The sequence below is a fragment of the Chaetodon auriga genome, chromosome 3 (genome assembly GCF_051107435.1).
Source record: "Chaetodon auriga isolate fChaAug3 chromosome 3, fChaAug3.hap1, whole genome shotgun sequence".
Classification (NCBI taxonomy): domain Eukaryota; kingdom Metazoa; phylum Chordata; class Actinopteri; order Chaetodontiformes; family Chaetodontidae; genus Chaetodon; species Chaetodon auriga.
Genome location: NC_135076.1, coordinates 22,988,403 through 23,015,674, shown reverse-complemented (window position 1 = coordinate 23,015,674; position 27,272 = coordinate 22,988,403). Strand labels below are relative to the sequence as shown.

Below are 27,272 nucleotides of genomic sequence, written 5' to 3'. Positions count from 1 at the left end.
CATGCATTTACGATTTACGACAGTTGAAATAGGAAATATAAGAAACTTTTCTCTCCTTCTAACAATGTGACACCACTGATTTTTCCCCCAGTGTTACGATACACACTCTTCGTTATGCTATTAGGCCACGTTCATGCGTCGTCATTAATTACAGTAGATTTATCTGTTTGGTGTTTCCTGTTTTCTTTTGCCAGTTTAACTTACACATCCTAATTTTTGTCACGTAGTTTGTTTTACAAGCCTGATGCTATTTCTGTATGGACAGAAGCCCGATAATATAAGAAAGTGGCCACTAAACTACGTGTTGTTCAATTTCTATTTAACAAAGAGCATTAAAACTTGAATTTGACGCATTCAATTTATGATTTTAGATTTGATCTTATTTTATCTTTAAGTGCAAATCTTGTCTGTTGGATGTCAGGTGAAAGTTAATTGTTAATAATAGTATAATTCAAAGATAAAAGTTTATTTTTAAATCAATGTAACACACCTGAAAAGATCTCAAGTAGCCAAAAATGTTAAATGTGGCTGAAGAAGGTTGTGGGGAGTGAGGTTGTGACCTGCTGCAGGAGTGGACCCTCCCTCTCAACTCAATGCTTTGTGCTTTCGCAGGAATGTGTGGAGTGCAGACAGAAGCACGGTCGCACAGAGATGCACACACCCCACCTGCAGGCCTGTGTCTGAACCTGCAGGACGTCAGCTCGGCAGAGACAAGCCACCTCTTGCTCTGAGGGTCAGCGGTCACAGACTGGGTCCTCCAAAGTTACAGGTGAGACTTCAAAATAACCTTCCTGCGTGTGCTATCGATGCCAGTGATTTGTAAACATACTTGAACTTGAACTAGTCTCACACTACTTACATATAATTGCACTTGAACTGGTGAACCTGTTTGCTTTGAGGCTTGAACAGTTGCACAGTTTCATTAACAGTGCGCTTCAGAAAGCCCTGATTTATTTCCTCACATAAGAGCAGCGACGTGGACGTGCCTCTCATTCTTTGCGTGTGCACTTCCTGGTTTGCCTTCCTCACCCTCTCACTCGCCTCTCACCCCCTGCTCTATAAAGTCTGATCCAATTTGTTAGATTCTTTGGTTTTGGCAGATAAGACGCAGGGTGGCCACTTGTGTAATCTATATTTTAATTCCTTTGTCCGTGCTTTTTATCCCTTTAAGGATACATGGGGGTGGGGGTGCTTGGCCTCGTGTGTGCACAAGGTGTGCTCATGTGGAAAGACTGCCAGGGTGGCTAAGTCCCTCACGCCTCTAATTCCCCTCCCTCCACTCCCTGGTCCCCCCCCCCCCTCCTAAAACTACTTACTTTCCTGTCCTCTGCTCTCTGTCCAGGCCTTGTACCTTCATTACACACACTCTTTTTTAGTATTATTATTTTGTGGCTTCAACCCTTTCATGACCCTTTCAAGCAGTATTATTATTTTCATCAAATTTCCTGCCTGATTATCGCAAAAGCAAAGTAATCATTAGCTGTTTGCTGCGTTACATATTAACCATCTTACATGGTACATTTGTTATCATAAACTAGCATCCATGTGGGCTTTTGGCCCCAGCTGTCTGTGGTTAGAAAAACCTTAAAGAGCTGCCGGTTTTATAACAGACTATAATGCTTAAGATGATGGAGGGCTGAAACTAGAACTAGGTGACTCACTCACTTCCCTCTCAGCTTCCCTCACAGTGTTGAGTGACACGCCTAAAGATTACCTTCGCTCTCTTAATAGCTGCTATAGCGGGCCATCAAGGCCGAGAATGCTGCTCAGCTCGTGCATGTTCAACCTCCTGCAGAGAACAAAGTAGACGGAGTGATGGAGGGAACGCTGGAGAGGGGAGGAGAGGGAGATGGAGCCCCATCCGCGGAGATTGAGGTCCGTCATCGGGGAGAAACAGAAGGAGTGATTTTTTTTTTATTTCCCTCCAGGGTTAGATGAGCGTTCGGTGACATTGGCCTAGTTCTATATCAGCATGCCCCCCCAGAGAAAGAGTTGCGTTTGAGAATCAGACAAGGGAAGATCAGAGGAGATTTCACAGCCTGTGGCTATCCTCCTCCATCGCGTTCGACCACCTCTTAAACCTCCTTCGCTTTGCTTCAACTCGATAAGGGCTGCCGGTCTACTTAGTCAATATCATATCCACAAACTAGATAAATCGATGCAAACAAGCTTTGGTTGGACATGGGCTTTAGAAGTGGAGGCATAGCTACAGGCTAAATTTGACGCAGAGACGCATCAATCCAGAAGTGACACTCTTCACATCCTCTTTGTATTCATAACAGCAATTAAGAGCTAGCACCTACGAGTCTGCCTAGCTTTAGCCTTACAGGACCCGTGTTACAATATGTGCATTCGTTACAATTGTTCGTATAGGAAGTGTGGGCCGGAGGATGTGTGATTTCACACATAGCAGTGTTGTTTCCACAGCCGAGTACTCTCATGTATATGGAAAGACCTGAAGAGAGGGAAGCAGTAATCCGCTCATTTACAGTACCTCAGATCCGGTCTGCCATCTCTCTCTCTCTCCCTCTCTCTCTTATACTCTCTCTCTCAAACACACAAACACACATACCTCAGTGCACCGTATCTCCCCCCCCCCCCCCCCCGCAGTCCCCCACCCCTTTCCATCCCCATTCGGGCTCATCTTGCCATCACCTCTCCAGCGCCGCCACCCCAGAGAAACCAATTCAGACTGCTGCTCCACACCGTCATGGCATGTTGGCCAAGGGAGATGGAGTCCTTTCAGGTTCTCGGCTACAACCTCCCTCCCTCCTCCTCCTCCCCCGTCGCAGCCCCCTCGCTGCTTCTCAACATTTCCTCAACACGCCTGGTGTATCAGCAGGGTAGCTAGACAGCACGATAGCACTGCTCCTGAGAATCTGTCGGAGTTATTCTGCACATTATGTGACCTTTTAAAGTTTCTCTAAAATTGCGTGTGGGTGTGTGTGTTTTGTGATTCCGCTCCGAGACTGCCTTTGCATGCTTATACTGTCAGATTAGTAAGACTATCTGAAAGAAATGAAGCCTGCATTATGTGTTTAAACAGGTTGAGGTTTATCAGTAATAGGTTATCGTTAATGGCAAAACCAAACACCCACCGCCCACCCATGGCTTCTTAAAGTTGGCAATCTGCTTTTAACACCCTACTGTTAGCTGGGAATTTTTTAACACGGCTCTCTAGATTTGTATACATAAACTGCACTGCTTGGCTGTTCTTAAAAGTTGATTTGAATTATACCCACTGCATTATGCGGCTTGATAGGAAATAAATCTCTACAAATGAATACACTGGATGGAGGGAGGCGGCGAATGTGCGTGGGGGGGGTAGGCACTGAGTGTAGAGTGGTGGCGTATGTTAACATAAATTAAAGTCTATCTGCAGAGGAGCTCGGAGAAGGAAAGAGAGAAGAGAATGTGAGAAAAATGGAATTGAGGCTCGAAGAACAAAGAGGAATAAACACATGAGGTGAAGGAGAAGTGTGAGAGATGAGGCAGGAGCTCTGCTAAGTTTTGGTGAGTCAGTATAAGATGCACATAAGCTAATTAGCTTTGTTAGTTACTTATTTTGCATAGGTATTAGTTGCTTTATTTCATTGGCCGGTCAGCTGTGTTGTTTTTCTTTACCTCCTTAAAGCCCAGAGGCCTCTGGCATCTCAATGCGCACTGGCTGAATGGCGAGGTGGCTGTATTAAAGGTTGGTGGTGGCTGCAATGGTGGGGTGCAGCAAGGTGACGAACAGAGCGCAGGAGGGAGGGACGGGGGTCCGCTGAAAGGCAGCAGGCTGCGGAGTGAATGGGAAAAAGGGGGGAGGGAGGGGGGCATTAGCGGCGGAGGCAGGTTGGGGGTGGCGGGGGCCTCCATTGGTTCAATGCAACGGCCGGAGCAGCTGTGAAAAGAGGTCTCCCCTTTTTCCCACGCCCAGTACGACGCAGAAACCCTGCTTCAGCCTGCCAGGGTCAAGTCACATTTCTAATATATACACTGGGCCTGTGGACTCGCACAATGCATACGCACAGCTCATTTATTTTATGTATGCACACAGACAGACACACACTTGTATGCACACAGCGAGTAGACAGCCTCTCAGACAGAGGCAGAGGTGGGGGCCGCAGCAGAGAGAGAGAGGGAGTATTATGACACTGATTTCTATCCCGTTGGCACCATTGTTTTCGTCTTGGATCCTGCGAATTAACAAGCTGCAAGTGACATGCCCAAACACACACAAACACGCAGATTTCACCATTATACCTGCGAGCTGGAGCAGTTTCAGCGTCTGCTTGTGCTAACAAAAAAGCAACAACAGCAGCGTGAAAATATTAATTAAGATTTGGCAGTTTTTGGATTGAGATTTTCCATTAAGACATTCATGAGTATCCCAAAGTCCTTGTCATATGCTTGGACTAATACGTCTGTTGGTGTTTTTCACTGTATGTGTCCATAACTGTGTCATCCACCCACCCTCCAGTCGCCGCCGCCACCGCCACCGCCGCATCTCAGCCCCTTTCTTCTCCTCACACGTTTACGTCTCAGCCGCCATTTACAAACTATAATCATATTCCAGGGAGGGGGATGTAAACGCTTTGTCCTGACAGACCCCCACCCGGTCCCCCACCACCACCCCAGTGCCAGATGCCCTGCTGTATTGTGTGGGTGCTGGGGGCAGACAGGCAGGCAGCCCCCTTCCTCTGTCTCTCTCCCTCTCTGCACCATGATGTCACCCTACTTGTCTGTCTGTCAGGGCCTTGACAGGAACTTGAGTGTGGGAAGGAAAGGCGCTCGGGTTGGGAAGGGGGAGATGGGGGCGGAAGGGGTTCAAGGAGGGGTTGAGGGTTGGGGGGGGGGGTTAGAGGGGGATAGTTTGGGGGTTTGGTGTGCTGGGAAGAGAGTGTCTGGCCTGAGAGGTCAGCAAGTGGACTTGAGCATGGAGCAAGTTTGAGTCTGTGTGTGCAGGGTTTTTTTTTTTTTTTTTGGGGGGGGGGGGGGGGGGGGGGGGTGTCTCCTATAGCAACTCTAAAGAGAAGTGGAATTTAGATGAGTCTGTTGGTCTGTGTCCTCCAATTATTCAGTTGTTTAAACACCTTGGTCAGCGACACAAAAGGGCTGAACAGTGAGGAAATCAAGAAGAAGAGGAAACAAAAGCACCTGTTTTCACTTTGCTCTCTTTGCTTTGTTCATTATGGATTCCATCGAGCACTTCCACTGTCGCACAGATGTTATGAAGTCATGACAGTTTGAAGCTGATGTAGCCCAACTATTGCAGCAGACAGCGTAATGCATGGTGTGATATTAGGAAATATCCAGGATATTACACAGAAGAGTGGAATTCAGTGCTCTCCTTGAATGAATTCACGTCTTTGTGAAGCTTCAGTCTCCAAAGTGAAATTATTAACATTTCCTTTGTATTTTATTTTATTGTATTCTATTTTTTTTAGACGTGGGAGGTGAGGGCAATTTTAGTTCAAACACCCAGGCTCACTCCTGGACCTGTTCCAGGATTACTTCCCGTAAGTGTTTCATTATAAGAATGACTCTTATTCAGATTTATATGGTGATATATAGTCCAACTGCACTGCAGTAGTTCTTTTTTTGTGCAGGGTGAGTGAGGCCAGTAAGGCTTTCTTCTGAATTAGGATGCCTCACTGAGCATAAGGGAAATAATGAGTAATGTTTGTTGTCAGCATAGGTGACATCAGACATGCTTAAATGTCCCCTCGAGGCATGTTTAAATATATACAGTATAAAACACTTCGATTTGGGTTTTCCACAAAAATGTTCAATTGCCTTATCAAAACTAATTGTAAAAAAAAGCATCTATGCAAATATTGTTCATTTCAAAATTCAGCAATTTCAGTGAAGTCCGCTGTCTGTGCACAGCAGGTTTCAAAGATTGCCCTCCAATCTAGTTGTGATGTCACAAATTATGCTCGTATATACACGTTAAACTCAGATTTAAGATGAGCACAGGGGTGTTAAACTCTACCCATCGGCCTGCACAGTGAAGGTCAAACACACAAAGTGAAGTAACAATAAGCGAAACAGTGCAATGATGTAGTTTATTCACTCCCTCTAAGCACATCCTCTTTATGACACGATCATCAGTCCAATAACTCACAATGTGAGGCCTGCATTGGCATTTAACAGTCGAGAAAATGTCCTGGCTTCATGTTATCATTTTAAATGCATAGCTGTCAATCTAAAAGATTAGTTTTTTTCTCTTAATTCCTGAAATGACTTCATGGAGAATGATTTTCTTCTGACAGCAGTAATGTGGTGTTTACACCTCACCGGCAAACACAGACAACAGGCACCTTATTCAACTGGCAAACATTTACTAGGACACAGACACATGCCTTTGTCATTCATCCTCTCTCTATTTGGACTCCCGCCTTTGTATTTCTTCCACCCCTTTGCTCTTTCCATCTCTTGCTTTAATAGTTCTCCGTCTCTCTCTCTCTCTCTCTCTCTCTCTCTCTTTCTCTCTCTCTCTGGCTGTGTGAAGAGGTGATAGTATTGGGAGACAATGGGAAAGACTCACTTAATTAGCTGGATGAGAAGATGCATTGTGGCAATTACGGAGCACAAAGGGAGGGGAAGGTATGGCTCTGTAATGTGCTGCTGTGTGTATTTGCCTGGCTGTCGTAGCCTGGAGTGCAGGCAGGCCTTTATAGGGGAGAGTGAAAGCAGTAACAATGGAAGACAGGATGTACTCCACATGTAGAGCCATTTCCAGTCCTTTTACAAACAGGGACAATAGCTGCTACAGTCTCTTAATGGCTGAAAATGCAGAAACTGTATTCCCTCTTCGGATGGATTATGGAGCCTAAAATTTACAGGTGTGGTTGCTTTGTGAAAGTGTAGGCCTTACTTATATTTTGGCACCACTTTCTAATTAGGCACCCATTACAGACATGACTTTATGTATGTTAAGAAATAATTTACTACCTTATAGATCAGTTATACTCAGTTATACTAAATTAAACAACTAGGATTGCAACTAATGGCTGTTTTCTTGTCAATTAACCTGTAGACTATTTTCTATTACGTTTGACTACAAGGAAAGTCAGGTAGTCATGAAAGACCGCCCACAAACAGTGATTGTCCAATCATGGCGTAGCAACTGTAAGTAGGCACGAGACATGCCTGTCAACGTTGTATTTTTCAACATAATTCTCGCTAGTTTGGAGGGTGGAGTGGAGCAAAAATGTAAGTAATGTATTAAACAGCGTGTCACAGTGTTGTGGCTTCAAAACGAGCCTGCTGGACGCATATAAAAGACGGCGTTTCAACCAACTCACGGAGCTAAAGTTAGCTAATTTAGCGAGCTAGCTAGCTGGCTAGGCGGCTAGCTGCATGTGATAAACTCCCAAATGACACTTCGGTTATTTCGTCGACCGTAAACGATTGATTCTCTTAATTTTACCATCTTATTTCTGTCAATCAACTACCAACTAACTGAGCAATTGTGGTACCTCTAAAAACAGCTTTTGTTTTGCCAGGTTGTGTAAAGTCTCCTCCTTCAGTATGACACGCTTTGTCTTTTAAGTTAATTTACTTCAGCTCTTGCCAAATGAAATGTTCGGCTGCTTGCCTTCTGGGAAAGTGCTGCAGTGCACCTGGCAACCCAAGTTGCTCTTATTAATGGCTCATAATCTATATCAGTAAAAGATTTATTAGAATAATTATTGAATGTCTCTTACAGATGTTATTCATTACAAATTGTCTATTATGAATTGTGCCTTCCAAGAAAGTGGTACTGTGATGCTCATGTTTGACCTCGTTGTGTAACACCCAGTGACTAATTTTCTAATTTCCTCTTTCCATGTCCATTCATCCATCCTCTTCATTTCTATTTCTGATTGTCCTGTTGCTGTGTACCAAACTGGACATGCTACTTTCTATTTCTGACTGGCTATGAGTGGGCCGCTGCTTGGTGCCACTGCATGTGGTGTGTGTATGTGTGTGTGTGTGTAGAGTTGGGTCTGGCAAAGAGCATCCTCCTCTAGTGGAGTGGCCTGAGGGGATTTCTTTCATGAAGTCAGATAACATCCAGGCGACCCCCTCTTCCCTTTTTTATAAGAGTTCTTTAACCTTGATAAATGAAGTAGAGGCGGGGAGGGAGGGAGGAAAAAGTTGCGGGCTGTGGTGGGGGATGAGGGTGTGATGGAGGGAGGAAAGATAGAGAGAGAGGGAGAGACACAAACTCCCTGGCCGGCTTGCTCTCAGGATCAATAACGTTCGGAGAGCTGCTGAGCACTCCTGTCTGGCAGCTCTACCATAGGGGATGGAAGGAACGGAGCGAGGGAGGGGGGAGGATGGGAGGGAAAGCAAGAAAAGGAGTGTTGAGAAAGCCTCTCTATCTCCCTCTTGTCACCCTTTTTTGCGAAGAGAGGCAATCGAGGCGGACGGCGATATAAAGATAGAAGGACGAGGGGATGGAGAGGAGCATACATGGATGGAGGGGACTTTAGACCAATGTACCTATCCAGCTGGACCATGCCACCCACCCACCTGCCTGCCTGCCAGGAAAATACACACACACACACACACACACACACACACACACACGCACACACACTGTGGTCTCCTTTTACGGAGCCACAAGGTTACAGAGTGTCGATACAAACGCGCACAGCCCTCCGACAAATGGGATTTGGCATGTTCAATCAACAGTGCTGCCAAATCCCTGTTGTTAAGTATTGCAGAGCCATATCTGTCTGCAGTGGGCCTGAGCTATGCTACCAAGGCCCACTAACTGTCCCCTAAATATCCTCTATTAAAGTCCTCTGTAATAGAATTATCTGCTGTATTTGTCATTGGATTTGAATAGGTGTGTGTGCTGTGGCATAAATAGGGAACAGGGAGGTAGTTTTCACGTTGTGCTCCTGTTACAGAAAAAAAAAAAAGGCCTCTTCCACCGATGCCTCTGGGTCATGGACACCTGAGCTCTCTTCCTCTCTTCTTTCTCCCTCTTCTACTTGATTTCCTTGCTTGGAGTTTAAGTCACCGTTCTCACTCCTCTGGCCATCTCTCCTGGCCTTTTCCCTGTCCTCTGTTAGACCTGATCCTTTCATCTTCTCGCCCCCCCCTAATCCTATGCTAGAGAAGCCTTCTCTTCACCCCACCGCTGCTTCCCATTGCTCTCTTTTTAACTCCATGCCTCTTCTTATTTTAGCGTGTCCCTGTGCTCCTTGCGCTGCTTTCTTCTCCTTTCACTTTCTCTTTTTTTACTCCCCCTTTTATCACCCCTGCCTGTACTTCCTGTCAGTCTCTTTTTTCCCTCCGTCTTCTGCATCACTCTGCCTCCTCCTCTTTTATTTTCCCCTGTCCTTAATTAAGTTAGTGATCAGTTGACTGCCCCTATCATCGGTAGAGAGCAGGTTGGTCCTCCCATCTCGGGAGGGGGGTACATTGTCTGTGCTGGTTGACCAGTGTAATCCCTCCACTAGGGACAAAGGGCAGTACCCTCAGTACCCCAGCCACCCCTGAAGGGCATTAGCCCCCCGACGAGAGCAGTGCCCTGGCCTGCTCCTGCCTGCCTAACAGCCCAGCATCACACTGCTGACCCTCGCACTCACACACATATGCAGACATGTTGTATTAAGATCAGGAAGTCCTACTCCAAACCCCTCACACAACCCCACACACAGTACCTCTCTCCCTCTTTTTCTCTTTCTCACACACACACACACACACACACACACTCTCACATGGGGACCGAGTAGGTAAGGTTGCTATGGGAACGGTTGGTCAGAGTTTACCAGAGGGGAAACAAACAAAGTACTGTTCATGGAGGCAGAGGGTGCAGTGATGCTGTGTGTGTGTGTGTGTGTGTGTGTGTGTGTGTGTGTGTGTGTGTAACTATGGGTTGTGTGTCATGTCTAGTGATTAGAAACACGTTTGTGAAGCTGTACATGCTGCTTTCTTTTTATATCTTTGTCCTCTTCACCAACACCTCACCGTTACTGTAGATCTCCTGTTCTTTACAATGCCTTCATGAAACCTGTGAAGTGCTCAGTGGGAGGCAGACGTTCAGTGACTGCAGCTTGCAGAGGAATTTGACGTCTCTGGAAACATAGTGTTGCCTGTCATGTGTGAGGATGCAGAGCGTTATCGTCATCAAGTTCACGTTAATGAAAGCTGAGAACGCTTTCATCGTTTGACAGTGTTTCAGGGCTGCAGCTAACCGTCGTTTTCATCAGAGATCAAGCTGCTGAATATTTTCTCAATGCATCATTTAGTCTATATAACAAAAGAGTTAAAAACACCCTGGTTCCCTGTCATCCAAAAATATTTAATGCGCTTTAATGTTAAGACAAGGACCAGCAGCAAATTTTCACATTTTACTAAAAAATATGGCTTAACCAATTAATCGATCATTGAAACAGTCGATTTTCTGTTAACTGATTAATCTGTTAATGGACTAATAGCTGCAGGCCGGCATGATTTTGTATTTTGAGCTCTGCAGTCATCTGCTTCCTCTCAGCTATGTTTCAGTCTATGAAGTGTGCGTGGTGACGAGGAGTTCAACATTCAGTCGTGTGTATTTCTCTAAAGGTAATCTCTGTAAGGGAGTTCAACATTCGAAAAAGTCAAATATTCGTAAGAAGTTATTCTGCTTGGCTGAGGTGGAGATGTTAGCACATACTTAAATACTTAAATATTGTTTTCCACTGTTTGAGGTTTGATTAGCTGCCCCAACTGTGTCAACCAACAGCTGTTATTCACATAAGAGCTGTTGGTCTGGATGGAAACGTGAATTAATTCACATGTGAGATGGCTGATTTTCTGAAAATTCAATTCAGATTTGTGCTAACGTTGGATGGAAATCTGACGATATTTGCGACATGGCCAAAATTTCATATCCAGATGTAAGTAATTTTGCATCCAGATAATGTTACATATCACGATATAGCACATTTTCTTTAAATTCAATGAGTAAATACTTTATTTAAAATCTATTTCAGACCTTTCTGCAAATTTTAAAATCAATTAATTAGTCCTTGACTGTACCTTTGTGACTCTAGTCTGCAGCCTCTCTCCGTACTGTTTGACGTGATTCTTTTGTAGGTGTTTGAGTCTTTTGTGGGGACCTATCTGCCACATAGAAGTACGGTTTTCTGGTCCCTGTCAGACATTTCATACCCAAACCACATCCATGCAACAGAAGTGGCCCCTCTTTTAGGTGCGAGCTCCTCGTTTTGTCTTTGTTTTGAATTAACCCGTTTAGTGTCCCGTTCAGTCTCCTCCATGTTTGTTTGTGTTGCAGATTTCATGCCTGCATTCGTGCCATGTGGAAGAATGCAAATGATGACATTTTGCTATAACTACTGCAATTTGCAACACAATAAAATATGCAATAGAGGATAATATGAGACGCCGTTTTTCTGTCGTCATGCATTGTATACAGTATTGTCATATCGCACAACTCTACTTGTGTAGTGAAATGCAAGTAAATGCCTGCATTTCCCAGTGTCTGCTGTGCTGCTTCAGCTGTCTCAGTTTCTTTTCCCTTCGAATTATATGCTGTATCTCCCCTCCTCTCTGTTCTTCTTTTCTGCTCTCCTCTGGAAAAGTAGGTCTCGTGGTAGTTGGATGTCACCTCATCCGAGCCACAACCAGCAGCAACCTCCACAGTTCTCATTTTCTGTCATTCCCCTTTCTGCACTCTTCTCCACTCCCCCTCTTTTGAGGCGTATGAACAAAATGCATCTAAACTGTAAAGCAGCATACAAACCTGCTGCGTTTTTTTCCCATAAAAATGCCACCATGCCTTCCTCGCTCCGTCTGCGTCCCCACCCCCTTTAATGCCTCCTCAGCCCTGCACTCGGCTGCTTGAGTAATATTTATTGCACAGTCTCTTTTAGTCTCAGCTTCTCCTTTTTATTTTTTCCCCCCTGAAACAAACAAGTCCAATGCCATGGGGCAAAACACCCCTGACGCCACCACCTCCGCTCCCCCTCCCCAACCTCTCCGCCCCCTGTTCCCTCTGCCCCTCGCTCCTTCAGCACTGACAGACAGACAAACGTACTGTTCTCTCTTTCTTTGCCTTTCACCTCTCAAACCTCCCTCCATCCATCCTGCCGGACGGGTACAATGCAGGCGCTCTATCCTGCGGCAGGGAGAATGCAGCCCTGAACTAACAATATCACCAAGGCTGCCTGAATGCCGCCGAGTCCCATTGTGCTCTGTCAGAGGGGAGTTAACACCCATGTCTGAGCCCAATGAATAGTATTATTGTGTCTGAGACATGCACCGCACCCCCGGTCCCCATCCATGTCCCCCTAACTCAACTCGCCCCCCTCTCCCAAACTTGCCTCTCTTGTCCCAACAGTGTAACCCCCCACACCACTCTTGCACCCCCTCGCTCTTGCCTTAACAGACAGCTCTAACTTCCAAAGACTTGCCGGCCCACCAACTCTAAACCTCTGCACTTTACTTCTCTATTTCCCTGGCAGTCGGCCCAGGGGTTTTAGTCTCTTTTTCAGGCCCGCAGAGAGGTGGACAGAAAGGCTGTCACAGCTCTGTGGTGGCTGCGGCAAGGATATTTTGGAGATTGTGTGGTTGGTGTGGCGCGGTGCAGTGTGGGCTGGTGGGGGTTGAATTCGGCCATGGCTCTCTCTCTGTTGAGGAACACAATGGGACCATGAATCCTCAAAGAAATGTCCCCCCAACTGCTATTATCATAAGAAGAGGGCTGCTGAACCCATTTGAATAATTCTAGATGATACAAAAGCTGAGATGTTTTCTTTGACAAAGTTTCTATAGAGCACCACTGGTCTGGCCAAAACATTTCCATTCCTTCACACTCACCAAACAGAGAAGGGTGAGGGAAGGGTAGTTTGAAATACCCGCTAAGTTTTAAATGTTGCTTTTGTTATTTATAGCCATTAAGGGCAAATAAATATAAAACTCAGTGGTCTTGTGCAGCCAAGGGAGAGCAAAGGAGGATGGTTGTTAAAGAGAAACTTTCCCTCTAAATATTTCTAATGTATTCTATTGACGCAGTGGTGATTTTTATAATGGGCCCACTCTCGCTATATTTTGCTATCTGCAGCACATCAGAATCTAATAGCTGAGAGTACCTTTGGCAGACAGTAGCTCTCTGCCTGACACACTTAACTCTCAGGCCTCCAATCCCAGAAGTTTCTGCTCTCCAAGGTTAGCAGGTTCACATTACCGGCCGGGAGAGGATGCCAGAATCCTCACCCCTGACTTCTCGCTGATCAAAGACCAGGATTGACATTCAGACTGGGTAAAATGCTGAAAGTTAAGATTAACTTGTTTTTTCTCCACCTCTGTCTCTGGTTGTTTGTGTACAGCAGGAAGAGGAGGAGGAGGAGGCAGTGGAGGAGGAAAAAGAGAAGCAGAGTGGGTGGAAGGATGGAAGGAGAGAAGGATAGAAGCAGTTCGAGGAGGTGATTCGAAGCGGGTGAACCCAGAGCAGGTGAACACAGCTGTGGATCGCCATGGGCTCTCTGGCTGCCTTCCTCCTGTGGCCCCGGTGCTGCATACAGGGGTCCCGGGGAGCCAGCAGGGGCCAGCCAAAGCTGCGGCAGAGTGGGCAGGCTAGGCCAGCCAAGCCAGGAGAGAGGCAGGTGAGGCGGGTGAGCCGAGCTCTCATCCCCGCCGGCTAGGAGCCTCCGCGGCAGAGCGGATCAGCGCGGAGCAGCAGAAATCAATACAGAGGAGAGAGGCTAGCAGAGGTTGCCCAGCACCGCCTCCAGGCCTCAGAGCCCAGGGACCAACCACCACCACTGCTCCCAGCGCCTCTCTCCATCTCTCTTTCTATCTTTCTCCAACAGTCCCAGCACCAGCCAGGGCCAGGGCCCTAACCCTGCAACCGCCCCACACGCAGTGTGTGCGTGTGTCAGTAGGTGCACATGTGTGTATAAAATAGAGAGAAAAAGGGAGAAGGAAGAGACGGAGAGAGAGAGAGAGAAAGAGAGAGTCTTTGTGTGTGGTTCAGCCGGAGGGGTTTTTGCTGCGTCCAACACCACTTGATAAAACTTCGTCAGAGAGACATGGAGACATCGAGGGAGGGAGCGTAACGGAAGAAGAATAAGGCAGGACGCTGAAGGTCTTTTTTCTTCCAGCTCCCTCCCTCTTCTTACTCATTCCACCTTAACTGTTTGAATAAGGATCCATTGGCCTGTGTACTGCACACAGGACGTTTCTGCTCTGTCCCACTTCCAAGCACGTAGCGCATAATATTCCTAAGATCTCATGAGCCAAGATGAAAGGACAATTTGAACTTTTTCTCTCATCCAGTGTATCAGACACAGCCTGTCTTTTCGCCTTAGATTTTCTTACCCTCACTACAGCAGCTCCCATCAGAGGATATGGCAGTGCAGTATTGATCTATAAGGTGGAAGAGAGGAAGGCGGGCCCGGGCTTTCATACCTCTCTGTGTGTGCGTGCGTGTGTGTGTGTGTGGAAATAGCACCTGAAGTCCACTTACTGCTGTGCAGCAGGGATCCCACAGCAGCGCAAGTGAATGGCCACTAATTGAATGAGAGATGAAAAGGACAGTAGTTGTACCTGTTCAGAGCCCCCCTCCTTCTATCTGGTACTACTTGGTTTTTCATCTGACGTTTTTCTCCTCCACGTTTACAAAAGTCCCTCTCCGCACAAAGAGACTCGCTCTTCAGATGTTTAAGCAAATTGGTGATGGCTAAAGAAAAAAAATCCTCAGAGGAAGTGGTGGAAACATCCGGCCGAAAACTTCAGCGTCGAGAGGTCGTGCCACGAAACCTACTGTGCTGTGCATATTTGTGGACTTGGAAGGACATTACAGGACACACTGACAGTTTTCCGAGCGTGAGAACTTGACAGAGATTACAATGGGACTCATACCTCTTGGTGAGTACAATATCCTCATTTAATTGCTTCTTTTTGTGGTAAATAAAACCAATTATGTGATTCTGAGAGATACATGTTGAACTAAGCACGGAGAATAACAGAAATAAGAATTTATTTCCCCTCCTGGTAACAGTGTTATGATAAGATACCATCTCTGCTCAGAGGTGCGAGTGTGTTTCTAAAGTGAACACAGACACGTTATGTTGTAGTTGATCTCAGTCGGCTCTCAACAGGAGCCCTGGGCTGTGATCATACTGTCACTGAGTGTTGGAGGAGTTCGTTGTTGTTGCCTGTACCAGGGAGGTATTAAAGCACAACTCCCCCTCGCCTGCCAATCTCCTGGCACACAGAGAGAGACTGGCGCCTCTCTACGCCTCAGCCTGGCAGCGACCCATGCTTACAAAATGGCCGATTCCTGTCTGCCAGCTGTCTCCCTCAGCCAAGATGGCGCTCAGTCGCTTTTTAATGCCCGCTGTTTGCCATCTGCCCTCTAATTGTTAACGGCTATGCAAATATCCTGTAATTGCATTTGCATGTGCTTGATACTTAACCCCTCCCCCTCGGTTGTAAATAATAGCGCTAGCATAAAGAAGGAAAAAAGGAAACACAATCCTGTGAGTTTGCTGATTGAATACACAGCAGGACTAATTAGCCCTGTTGTTGCCCTCCTCTTTACTTTTCTTTAAGCTCACCTTATGCAAATCGCTGATGGCGTGTTCTTGCTTTTGATGCTAGCTGAAAAATGGAGCGTCACCCTGTCTTTCCCTGCGCGGCTCATTCGGAGACGCTCATGTGTCTTGTCATTGTGCCATATGTGACATCTGTGGTTGGCTGCATTACCAGGGTACCCTGCCTTCTCTGACAGGCAAAGCCCACACTGTAAAGGGGAGCAGGAGCGAGGGAGAGGCATAACATAATGACCTCATTAGCATGCTCAGCACTCCCTGCTATAGGCCCTGGTGCGCTGCTGCGCCGTGGGACCCACGGGTGTACGCCCTTCTCACAGCACTCAGCATGCAACATTGTGTTCTCCCCACACAATGCGGCGCTTCATACAGGCTTTATTACGCCTTGTCAAAGCGCAGGGGGATCAGGGGTATCAGTGCAGAAGCAGCAGGGTACGGGCTGTGTACGTGGAACAGGAGATGTATTGGTGCTTTATGGTCTTAATGTGGTGTTAGTTGTGCTGATGGATCCTCTGTTGCTGCTGTTGTGCATTGACGCGTGTGTTTATGTTTTTGTGTGCGTCTGGCTTCCATAGTTGTGTGTTTGTGCAATTGTCCGTTTCATTGTGAACTCCCGTGGCATTCGTGGCCGTTTTCACCTGTCAGTGCTAATTATTGGAGAGAGCGATTTGGTGAATTGTGTCCTGGAAATAGGCTATCATCCACTCTGAAGACCTGCTGTATGGTATCTGTTGCCTGTCTGTAGTAGCGTAGCCTTGAACTTCACAGCAAGGACTTGAGGACGAGACACACACAGTGTCTCTCCTTCAGGAAGTACCCATGACAGAGGGCTGGTATTTCTAAATAGTTGCTTACCATACAGCAAATTACAGGCTACGTTTTATCCTTGAAATCTGTGTGGGGATTTGGAAATAAATGATCTTTTTAAGTCATGTGGTAACAACTGCTGTCATTTACCCATCCATCATGGGCTGATTCATCTTCTCTGTCAGACTCAGGCAGTTTTAATCAAGCTTCTCTGTCTAATCAGCCCATACTGACACTGATGAGGCTGAGGTGGAGAGCAGGTTAGTGTAAAGAGCCCACGCTAGCCGTATTTAGCCTGGAGGGTCTGCAGACTACTGTATCCTTTTGTGGGGGAAAATGGCAGTCAAGAAGACAGACAGGCAGGCTCAAATCTGCTCTCATGGTACGTTGAGGCAACAGCAGTCCAGACGTTCTAGATTTCATTGATTTTATGTGCGGATTTTTATTTAGCTATTTTTTTCCCCAGGTTAATAAATCTAGTGGAAGTTAGGATGAGAAAAAGTTAGAAAAACAGGTCGATGAGACGAGGACAGAGAGTGAAAGAAGAAAATAAGAGACCAATAGAGCAAAATCAGTTAGAAACATGTTAAAACTGTCATATTATCTTGAATGTGGATGCGTGTGTGGCCACTATAGAAGGGTGGGGTTCTTCTGTTGGTGGCGGGAGAGGGATGGAGCACAAGCGCAGGGAGGAGGGTGTTAAGTCTTTCTCAGAAGAAAGACTAGTTTGTCTGTGAGTGGGTGGAGCCGTTTCATCCTTCATTTGCATGTTCCAATCAAACACGGGGGACCATATGTTTTGTGAAGCGCCAGAGGAACATAACACCCCGGCCCGTATGCTAGTCAGCCGCCATGACTGTTGCATACACGCTCATGCGCTCATATCAACACACGCACACTGACTCGCAAGCTCATCCATATCACGTGGATACGAATGTGTCCGCTCACGCTCACACTCATGCACCCCAACACCATGTCCTGCGCAAAGCTTTTATCCTGATAACCATTGTCGCTGTGTGTTACCACGCTGCTGCAATTATGCATAATTCAACACAAGGAGAACAGGCGGGACGGTATATGGACCTGGCTTTAGGTGGACACGTTGCATGCGTTTCAGTCACTTCATAGGAGATGAGCAGAGTGACAATATCCATTTTTTCCACTCTCATAGGCTTTAAGACCTTCAACAGCAAAGTCACATGTGGAATGACCCAAATTATTTTCATTTTTTTTTTCTTAATTACATAAATTATGGGCATTTGCGTCGTACATAATTTGTGTCATTCTGTCAGAATTCTGAGCATTAATGATGGAAAGGGAACAGCATTTTGTTAAAGACTTTAAGGAAGGTTTTTGATGATTGAAAACATGATTTGGTCAGGGTGAAATGGAAAAACTCCACCATGCTAGGAAAAAGGATGATCAAACTCTGGATGTGGCCTCTGCCCCTTAGAGTGAGGCAGTTTTATCAGATTATACAAACTATATTTTGGGGAGCATTTGCTTATAATTTCAGTGAAGCGGCGTGAATGTGGACTGTCCATTTGTGTGTGTGATTGTCGTCCAGTCTGCTGCAGCTTTTCTCATTCAGACTGCCCACTGCTTTTTATTTGCTTAGGTATTGATTGAATGTGTTCCACCCACTAAAGTAATAGTTGCTGAAAGCATTTACAGCCATCGCTCAATTCATCCTGGCCCGTTCCACACGTCTTTCTTTCTTTGTTGTCTCGAAATGCTCTTTCATTCAAATGAAAAACGAAATTTGAATAGGTGTGTTGATATCTGTTAAATAGAGCACCCAAGGTAAACTTGTCATTTTTGATTTGCCATTTTCAGATAACTTCTTCGTATGAAGATTTTCCTTATGTGAAGTTAAAATTACAGTAAAGTGTTTGTTGTGTGCAGATAATGATGTTTTATTTTGTAAAGATTAAGTGAGATTTTATTTTGAAGAGATTGCTGAACCCAGATGATCAGAAAAGCCTTTTTCAAATGCCCTTTTTTTCCACATTTTTTCTTTTTTTCCCTCTTTTTCACACGTATATTTGGAATATATTTTGATAAAGATGTTCACTTTCTTTCCATTATTTTAGCAAATTCCATATTTTGACATTTTGTATTCGTAATCTTTTCAATAATCCTGACAATTCGGATATAAATTTGTTAAACAATTGCTTATCTGTAATTAAATAATCCATATTTCTTTTACAAACGGCACTTTTTTATGCGTCTGTGAGTAACAACAGCTGTTTTATTTGTAAGATGCACAGATAAATTCATTCCTTTGACACTCGACCAAATTCCTTATGCGAAACCACCCTACTTAGGATGTAATTCCTGAGTCAAGTGCTGCTGCTGCTGCTGCTGCTGCTGCTGCTGCTGCTGTTTCCACAGAGCTGCAACACTGAGCCCCAAGTCTGATTATAGACTCAGGGAAAAACAGTCAGGCATTTATCCAAGTCACTGATTATGTCATTTCAACAGGCTGCAAACACTCAGACGGGCTAGACAGCTCTGAGGGGAGAATTATGAAGCTGGAGTGGAATGGAGGCTGTATGAAAAGGAAATGAAAATGGAGTAGTGCCGTATGTGTGATTAAACTGCCTGCTCGCCAGCAAAAGGCCACGCTGCTGTAGCACAGGCCTGAGATTTGGCCGTAATGAAAATGTGAAGGTGGAGGGGTTTGAACCCCCTGAATGACGCGTATGAGCACGCACACACACACACACACACACAAACACACACCCTTACACGTACATTATATAGTATGCGTATGCGCTCAGGCTGAATGGTTTGTATGAGCGAGCCATTGTGAGAGACTGCAGATGCAATTTGAGACATAAAGCAGAGAGGACAAATATTGTGCGGAAAGAAAGTAAAGCTTCCCGAATTGAAGATAAAACATTTAGATTAACGTTTAGCAGGTAATTCGTACGAGCCGCGGATAATCCTGGAGTCGTTGTTGCCCTTAGAAACAGACAGACAACACGAGCAACATAAATATTAAATTGCACCATTCAGATGCAGAGACAGCATCCCAGTCATCAAGCGTGGGAACAGGCTAAATGATTAGGCGATGAGGGGTCTGTGCGGTGGAGGGGGTTGTGGTTAGTTCATGGCTAGACACCCCAGCTGCACTGACTTCCATTCAGAAACAGGTTAGGAAAGACCTCAAGGGTCAAGGTCAGGGGTGTGTGTGTGTGTGTGTGTGTGTGTGTGTGTGTGTGTGTGTGTGTGTGTGTGTGTGTGTGTGTGTGTGTGTGTGTGTAGGGGGGTATTAGTGCAGCATAGAGCTGTGTTTGTATGTGTGTGTGCGTGTGTGTGTGTGTGTGTGTGTGTGTGTGGTTCATCTGCTGTTCATCCCTGGCTGACTGGCTGACTGTCTGTAAGCTGCCTCCGTGTTTGCTTATTTTATAAGCTGCTTCTTATTGCTTCGCTCCAGGGACAACTTGAGCTGAGAAGCAGGGGAACCCAACCCCCTTCAGTCAGCCTCTGGCCAGTCTCCAGCCGGCCCTGAGCCAAATCGAGCCAGAAATCAGTCCTGCAGCCCAGTCAACCCCCTGGTCAAACAACCCCCAGCCAAACACACTCAAACCCAGTCAGACACTTTGACAGCCCCCCTTGTCTGTCTCAGTCTGCCGCCTCCTGTAATTTAACATGTCGGCTCGGGGTTCATCGTACGTGCACGCCACAATCAGAATCGTATGTCGAACGCTTTGGTTGGATCCATGCGGACATCGTTTTAAATCATCACAGTTTAAATGTCCGCTCAGATACAGTGCGCTTTAGTCTGGGCCATTTGCTGATTTCATGCGTTGCTTTGCCATGTGTCACATTTTCTTGATGAGGCCGCCCATCAATAGCAATCCTCTTTACTGGTGAAATGCTGCTGGTCACTGTATCATTGCCATTTCATCAAATCATCTGAGAGGCGAGCGCGTGAGCTTGCGGCACATTACGCCTCTTTGAAATAAACAGTGTAAGCCCTTTAAGAGGAGGGACTGCAGTGCATGAGGAGAGGAGAGGAGAGGAGAAAGAGGGGACGTGGAGGGAGATGAGGAAAAACAGAGGACAGAGGAAGAGAGGAGAAAAGGGGAGAAATGGAGACACAAGCTAACCCACCCTGCGGTAGCCAGCCTCCATTCTTCATCGGGGACTTATGCTTCATTAGACTGTCTGAAAGAAAGACCCGCTTTCCCTCATCACCTCAATAGACTAGTCCCCCTTCTCTTCCATAGCCTAGAGGGCTCTCCTACAAAAACCCACCTCCCTTACCCCCTGTTTGCCTCCTCATTTCTGCCTCCGTCTCCTAATCATCTCAACTCGAGCTGAAATCAAGCTTAGTAACAGCAGTTTTGTGAGCCCCTCTGGTCTGCCCCCCCCCCCCCCCACACACACACCCCCACCCCACCCCCTCCAAACCTCCTATCATCCTCCGATCCCCACCAGCTCCCCTTCTCTGCTCATTCACTCACCTTGGTCCGACACACCACCCACCCACTGCTTAAATCCCTATCAGCATGTCAAGTAAATGTCTGCCCAGCTGGGGTTGACACACACACATATATATATATACACACACACACACGCGCACACACACATGCTGAAATATAAATGCAGTGCACACACAATCTTTTGCTTGCTTCTGGGGTTTAGCCTTCCTCCCTGCTGACCCTTTTCACCCGTGTTTTGCTCTCTTCCCCTGCTCGCCGCCTCTCTTTCCCCCTCTGCCTCTCCTCAGGCACTGATCTGACAGGATGGTTTGGCTAGCTGACTATATCTGCAAGAGGTTTATCACAGGGCTCCACCGCGCTCCTTCAGTTGCCTACCTGGTTTTATTTTCAAAATTAAAGTGCTTTCTCCAAACGCCGCTCGGTACCTAAGGCCATGCTCGCCTTTACATCCCATCTGTTTGATTAAAAGGTTACTGGAATCCTATCCTCTAAATTTGTTACAGTAAAATCTGGTCAGTTTATCTCCTAATAAAATCTGGAGCTGAAATATCTGTGCTGTGTGTTACGAAATAAGGTCTCATATCTGCAGTATTTTCAAGTCACTCTACTACCAAATATCCTTGCGGGTTTTTTTTTTTTTTTTTTTTTGCCAGATGGAAGCAAAAAAAAAAATTCACCCGAGAACATCCTTAACTCAAGTTTTCACTACGCTATATTTTTTAAGATAAATTGTATTTAAGATATCTCAGTTGCCTCAGTCATTTTTAATAAAAGCCATCTGGATTACATTGTGATGAAGATATTTATTATATGTAGAGATCCGATTTGCCTGCTGGAGGAAGAGCTTTTGTGCTTGTCTCATGAGTGTTTGCATATCTGTCCGCAATCGTGTCTACTTTAGCCTCTCAGTTAAGGCAAAGTGTTCTCCTTGTTTATCTAAATTGTCCCAAACTTATTCTTCTCTAAGTCTCAGTCTCACGGGGTGTAAAAATTATTTATGTAATTCATGTTTATTTTGCTCCGTGTTATCCCCCTGCATGTGTCTGTGGTCCATACACGCTGCTGATGTCATTAACATAAAGGGGGACAGGGAGCACTGAGCTCCTTGCAGACTATAAAAACCACACAGCTCCCCTGTTTCTTCTCAGAATGAAGTGACTGTTTCCCGCTTTATTGCCCTCCCCGCTGCGCCACATTTCAATCATTACTCTGATTTTTGGGAACAATGACGAGCACGGTGCATTCTCAGCAGTGCCTCTGTCAGCGTGGCACAATCTTTATGTAAATGTATTCAGATGCAGCCTCGGCTCCGTAGACCATCCTCTCTGCTGGGTGGTGGTGGAGGCTGTTCAGTCGCATTTTCTCCTGTTGCAGGCTGGCAGGCTGAAAACGTGCAACACGGCTGGTGAAGCACACACGGCGAGGTGGACCCCTGCCAACGCGACTGAGAAACCCCTATTAAACCCTATGTTTATATTGCGGCTGTGATTTACAAATGTGCGTTTTCTTGCCTTTAGGCATGTGCACCCCCTATGTCGTTCCGCTTTTTCATCAGGCGCGCAGCAGACAGCAATAGAATTTGTGAGGACGGGGTCCTTGCTGCATGTGCGCGACGAGATGGGAAGGGGAGGGGAGCAAGAGAGCGAGAAGAGGAGGTGTGTGTGTGTGCATTTTCATCTTAGTGGGTGCTCTTCTCTGGAGCCCACTGCTCTGCTCATATTGAGATATTTCCTGAGCACATTGACACAATTATGCACGCACACGCGCACACACACACACACACACACACACACACACACACACACTCACACTCACACAGTTCCTTTATGTACGACTGTGCTCCTCAGCTCTGGTTCATCTCTAATGTTCTGAACTTGACTCTCAGCAAGTTCATTGTTATTCATTTCACTGTCATCCTGGGCGCCCTGTGAGACTGACTAAGTCTCCAGCCCAGGTTTCCCAGGCAGGACTCTGTTTGTCACACACACACAGACACACACACACACACACACACGCCCACACAAACCTATTGTTTCAGCAGCAGGATGTCTGTAGTCCTCTGGGTAAAGGTGTGTGCTGACTGTATCAGAGGACACCGTGAGACGCTGCAGTTTGTCAATGACCTGGTTCTGCTGCATCCGGCTACTGCAAAGTTCAGTTCTCAGGTGATTCGATGCAGTTGGAGCAGGTGTACGTCGTGTTCTGCATGGGCTTTAGTTCGGTGGATTTGAAATATTAAAATGTCATTTTAGCTTTAACAGCTATTTTCATCCGTGTTCATCTCATATCACATAAAGCCAAGTAAAAAGTAATCTCTCAGTGGAACTTTTGTGGTGCTTGCTGTGATTACTTTACAGTTTTCTTTTATCGAATCAAAAGCAAAAACAACCTCTTCAGCTTTCTTTTCCCCTCTTATTCTGTTGCCCTTCACTGTCTCCTTTCTTTCTTTTTTTTTTAACTTTCTCCTTCTGGCACAAGAAAACCGGGGGCTGCAGTTTGCTTAGCTGAGTCCATAAAGAGGCGTTTTAAAAAGCTGTGTTAACAGACCAACAAAGCTTTAAATGTGCCCCCCTCTGTGAGGGGGTGGTTCCCATAGGGATGTAGCGTGGCGCTCCATTGGTAGGCCTCTATCCGGCCTCTCATTCAGCCCAACGCTCAGTCACGGCCACTTATGGTAGGAGGGAAAATCACACAGTTCAGCCCAGGCCTGATCCAATGACATGTTTTTTTAATGAGGTGGCTCTATGTCTTTGTTTGGGCACCAAATTCAAGTCCAGACCTGAGCAAGTCCTGCTGAATAAGATGCAAGGCCATGGCCAGGCACAACTCGCCAGGAAAGCACAAAGAGCTCGGCTTCTGTTGAGCCTCTGAATAGCTCTTTACTTTGCACTGTTCCTCGCTGGAATATTAGCAGTACCAGGCATGCACGCTCTGAGACTGCATTCAGAAGTTTTGTTTCTTCCTCGCTTTGTGCGCTGCCATCTGTACAAATCCTGTTTCAAAAATGTGGGGTGAAAGGTGTAAATGTGCTGAAGGACAAGCTCAAAACTCTTGTTTATTTTTAACAGAATAAAAATGACGGTCAAGAGAAGCAGCCGTTAGTCATTTCTGGCTCCTCCAGTTATTTTTTTACAGGGTCATACCCAGAGAGATTTCTTTCTCTTTCATTTTCACCGGCTCAAGTGTCTTTTTCAGAAAATGCCACACCATATATCACACATATATGTGCACGTGTCATACGGTGTGTGTGTACATCTGCGAGCGTGCCAGCCGCTCACTGCCTTGTATGTTCAGGGGTGAGGACTGTCATTAAACTGTCTACCTGCATCACCAGACTCAACCATCACCCTGCATGGCTGTTCATCCTGCTTCTCGCCGGGCCTCGGACAACACACACACACACACACACACACACACAGATTCACTTGGCCATCAGCCAGGATTCACATACACAAAGCATACAGCATGTCTCCTCACGCTTGACACACAACTGATAGAAGATTTGGAAGTCTGACATTAATACTGATATGTTGATGCTAAAGCTGCAGATAGCTAATACTTTGTGCCAGTTTTCCTTTTTCTTTTTTTTATTTTCATTCCAAAAGATTATACCCACATAGAATTTTCTTCTTTGAAATGAAACACGTCTTCGACACAGTGGTCGAAATCAGTAGATTATAGAGTTCATATTGTTCCATTTGAAGCATATTTTGGAGCCAGAAACAAATTAAGTATTCATGGGAAAAAATGCAAAGAATTATATAGAATATAGAGTTGCAGTCATAAGTAGAAAAGTGTGAAAAAACATAAATATAATTATGGTTAATAAAGATTTCTGTTTCATTCTGATGCCCTTTCTCACCTGGGGACCCTTTTGATTTTTATAGGGACTCCTTTTGGGGTCTGACTCCCAGTTTTGGAGCTGGTTTAAATCTCTGTGTGACACTAAATGTTTATATTGAAACCAGAGTAATGAAAGTGGATTAGTAGTTTCATACGGAAAGGTTGCTTCCATCTGCAGCCTCTGACGTTTTCTTTTGATAACTACTAACAACAATAAACTACTAATACATTTTGCAAGTGCTATCTGTTTGAAAGCCTCCATTGTATGACCAGTTTAACACCACGGCACGCTGCTTTGGCCCAGTGAATGTGCCTGCCCGGATGCTGAAGTGCTCCTCTAGCCTCTCATACAGCCAACCCATCAGCCAGGCTACTTGTCTCTGATTTAGTCCGACTCTGTTCTTTGCTCACGTTCAAGGTTGTGGTAATGGGGAATTAGTATGCAGAGAAGCAGACAGACGGCCATGTGGATCTATTAGGTAGCCAGACTGGAGAAGAAGACTGGAGTGGGGGTGGGTGGGTGGGGGGGGGTGGCAGAGCATCCTCCTCCTCCTGTCCCGCTCCCTTCCCTCTCCCCTTTATCGCCTCGTTCCCCATGCCCTGTCCCAAACCTTAATGGGACGTCAGACGGACAGCCTCGCCTGAATTGAGCAGGGAGAGCAGCCTCCACCCCCCTTGTTGTCTCTCCAAAAAAAAAAAAAAAAAGAGACTCCCCCATCCCCCTACCTTCCCCGTTGCCCCTCTCGCTCTCACGCTGCTAGCACCCATAGCTGCTCCCCTTGGTTCTGAGGGGTATTGAAGGGGTCCCAGACACCCTCCGCTCTTCAGCCCCTCAGCCTAACTCTGCATAAATTAGGCACGTCTCCCTGGTGTCTCGTCAGCCGGTCGGGGCACCCCTGGCCCCGGGTCTGCCGTCTCCCAATCTGCTGCTCCTTCTCCCCTCATGCTGTCACCTTCTGTCTCCCTCCGCCTCCCCCATCTACTGTATTCTGTCAATCCTCGACATCCTCAAGCTAAGAGAGCTCCTTTCTTCAAATCTGATCTCCTTTCTTGCGTTTGTTATTTCTTCCAAAATCACTATTACGTCCTCTCCTGCCTCTTTTTCATCAATCCTTCACTTCCTCTTCTTCTTTTTTTCCCCCTAAATCCCTTGACACACTCGCTCCCACCTCACCTGCTTTATATTCTCCACATTCTCTCTCTCTATCTCTACTTTTCGTATCCTTCCAGCTCTGTTTTACCCACATCAACCAAGCACTCTCCTCTCCTCTCCTTTTCAGCCAGGATATTGTTTACATCTGTCTTGCTAATCACTGGCAGAGCCTCTCTAGACCTCACAGATGTTGCAATAATACAGGGGATTAGCAGGCTTAACACTCGGTCTTATTTGGGGAGTTTCCCCGATGGCCTGGCAGTGAAGCCCCGTCAGCTCCTCTGAATTTGACCTTTTTCCTGTTTCACTCTGCGCTAAGATCCTGCAGTCCCACTTCTCTTTGATTTGTGATTTCTTTTTTCTTTTTTTTTTTCTTTTCCAGGCGTCTGGCATGCTGATGTTGTTTTATCCAGATTGGGGCTCTGGGCTCTCACTTCTTGCAGCTACATCACTGCCTGGGTTAAATGCAATTATGGAGCTAAACTGCTTGACGTATGACAGGGAGCAGTTTAGCAACAAGCAATGCTCTTTTTTTCAGCTGCTCTTTCACCTGGTGAAAAATTTAAATGCCCATAAAATCACTCATGAATATTCATATCCCTCACATGAAAAGATATTTTAGCCATTACAGCTGCCTTGCTGATTCTTTTTATATTTCCCGGGTCTCCTTTATCCTCGCAGCATTAACACTGCGATGTAGCTAGCTAGCTAGCACTGCGTTAGCTGCTCTCTCTGCTCACCACGGGGACGCTCCAATCTTCCCAGTCTCCTCTGCTCTCCTCTTTAACTCAGCGCTGAAAGATAATTAGATGGCCTCCTCAGACTCAGCATCTCTGCTGCCGCTCTCTGCGTCATGCGCTGCAACCGAGTCCTGTTTTATGACCAAGCAGATCCAGTGTGTGAGGCAGTCAGTGTGTGCGAGTGTGTGTGTGTTTGGGGGTCAATGTATTTCTGTCTGGATCCTAATCCCAAAGGTGATATTAGTCTGGTAGGGGGGCAACCCATCCCCCCCCGTGTGTGTGTTTATGTGTGTGTTTGTGCTGCAGGCGTTGGTTTCAGCCGTGAAGCCCAGACAGGCTCTGCCTCGACCTTTGACCCATGACTGTCTGCTTGCTCAGGGGTCATGCACACCATTGATACAGACAGCTGATAGACGCCCCAACAAACGCACATGCACAAACGCACCCCGGTAGTAAACATTAACAGTTTGGTGCGTCTGGAGGGATGATGACACAAACCGCGTCGTCCCAGCTAGCCGCATGCAGATAGCGCACGTGATGTAAGCGCAGATGGTGATTCTTCACTTCAGGCGTACAGCTCCACCTGTCTACTCAAGCCTTTAGATTCCACAGGAAAGCCCTGGATCACACTTAATTTAATTGAAGAATTAGAGGAATATGTCTGGATTTGCTGCAGAATTGAAGAGTCCTCTTTTCACTAATCACTCTTTTTTTAACTTGCTTATGTCTT

At 46.1% G+C, this 27,272-nt stretch overlaps 1 long non-coding RNA gene across 2 annotated transcripts in view; it reads left to right on the top strand.

The window, feature by feature from the left end:
* The window catches only part of LOC143318158 (uncharacterized), a 43,703-nt gene that overhangs the window by 15,789 nt on the left and 642 nt on the right, over positions 1–27,272 (top strand). For both annotated transcript variants that reach the window (XR_013076992.1, XR_013076991.1), the window contains exons 2-3: positions 613–769; positions 13,320–14,859. This is a non-coding gene — a long non-coding RNA (uncharacterized LOC143318158). The remainder of the gene's footprint in view (positions 1–612; positions 770–13,319; positions 14,860–27,272) is intronic.